This window comes from Condylura cristata, unplaced genomic scaffold (genome assembly GCF_000260355.1).
Source record: "Condylura cristata isolate star-nosed mole 26May11 unplaced genomic scaffold, ConCri1.0 scaffold00004, whole genome shotgun sequence".
In the NCBI taxonomy this organism is placed as follows: Eukaryota; Metazoa; Chordata; class Mammalia; order Eulipotyphla; family Talpidae; genus Condylura; species Condylura cristata.
Window position 1 is genome coordinate 15,245,604 of NW_004567105.1, and position 2,068 is coordinate 15,247,671.

Here is a 2,068-nt window from a genome sequence, read left to right on the forward strand (position 1 = left end):
TGGCTGGGGCCGCACTGGACACCTGCCTCGTCCCGAAACCCCGCGTTCCCGGGGCAAATCTGCTGCAGAGGCCGACTTGGAAGGGAGTCCAAAGTAAGCTTGAGCCCGCCCTGTGGACCCGCTCAGCTCGCGAGGGAGAGGGGGCTTCTCTGCTGAAATCAAAGGTTTATATTGGGTGTTTTATAAAGCGCAGAAAACGAGGCCAGGGCTAAAAATGTGTTTACTTGTGTACACTCCGGTTTTTGTGTTGTTAAGGACTGTGTTGTTATCAAACTTGGAGCTCACGACGAATTCTCCACGCACTTCAGGGGATAATTTTGGAAACTGGAGTTCCGGTTCGTTGTGGTCTAGACACCCCCCCACGGCCCAAGATAAGCCCCCTAACCCCCACATACTCCTCTGGTTTTCCAATTCTTCACACACACACACACACACACACACACAATACAGGTTCTGACACACCAGAAAACAGCCTATCCCATCAGTGCAAACATTATGAAATAATACACCAGAATGTGAATTTTGCGTATTTCTTTTCTTCTAATCTTTTTTTCTTTTTTAGTGTTTCAGATCAATCTTTTTTTATATAACAGTTTATTTTTACATCATTTTGTGCATTTTTTTCCCCATCTCAATTGTAATCCCCGCGGGTTTCCCATCACCATGTCACCCGTGTGCCATCACCATAATCCCGTGCACTTCCCTCCCCACCACTCCCCTTTTTGATCCCACTCCTCACTCCACCCCCGCAAAATGTCTCTTCTAATCTTTTATAGGATAAAAGTACATCATCTGTACTTTTTCTAGCATTCAGGCAGTGTCCCTGTAATCCTAAAAGTTACTCTTGCTTCTTTATTTCATTCGACATATATCCTTATTTTAGACTTTAAATGATAGTCTGGCAATATAGAAGTAGGTGAACAACACAAGAAAATAGAGATAGCTGCACTCATCCAATTTTTTTTAAATGGAGGAATCTGTCTCATTGTCTGCTTCTTTAGTCTTTCTACTCCATTTCTTCCTCCAGCTCTCTAAGTGTTTCTGACGCTGGAGCACTACACACATGGCTCGTTTGATCTGTGCTGCTCTTTGGCTAGTATAGTCACTGATTCATACACCCATCCAAATATTCAGTGCTTAATGTGTGCCTGGATGTGGCAATATATAGAACAGAAAAAGATACAGTCCTGTCATCGAGGAGGCAGTTAACATAAATAGCATCCATCAGTCAATAATGCTAATAAAGATACATTTACAACTAGTGATAGGAGAGCATATTTATAAGGGATTTTCCCCTAGATATAATAATCCAGTCAGGTTTCACTGACAAAGTGGCAATTAGACTGAAATCTGAGGAAAAGGGTAGGGGAGAGCTTTAGGGAGAATATTCACAGCAACGAGATTATATTTAAAAGAGGAATCGTGGATTCTAGTGTGAATGGTCATTTAGTGATTTCTGGACAGCTCACAGATAAAAATGAATTAAGAGAAATCTGTATCTTCAAGAAAGTTTACCATTCAATGAAATAAACATGATTAATAAAAATAAAGTATTTCTACATTTTTATTTCATTTATTATTTTCTATTTCAAGGTAACCTATGACAAAGCTGAAGATTTTTTAAAGGGTCTAAAAGATCTTCAGACAGGGAGCAAGAATGTGGCTGGTCAGCCTCAGGAGAAATCAAAATTTACTCCTTTTGAAGGTAAAACTACTGCTAGATGCTTTTTAACATCCTTACAGGTAAAACTTACTACCTCAAAAATGCCTGCTAGCTTTTTTGTAAATCCTTCTAGTTCCTTTTTAAGTATGAGAACACGTGTCTCCCAGTCCAGGAGACATGGGATCCTGAGGAACAAACCCCGCAGGGTTGATGAATTTTAGCAATGGGATGCTTGAGATACAAGTTGATGTACAGAGCTATCAGTGTCGAAATAAGGTTTGTACAGTAGTGGGGGGAGGGGAACTGCTACAAGACAATGAAAATCCCTGCAAAGATATTGTACCACTACTTCTCTCTCTTTCATTTCTGAAAAAAATAGATAAATAAAAATTCAAAGGACTAGTG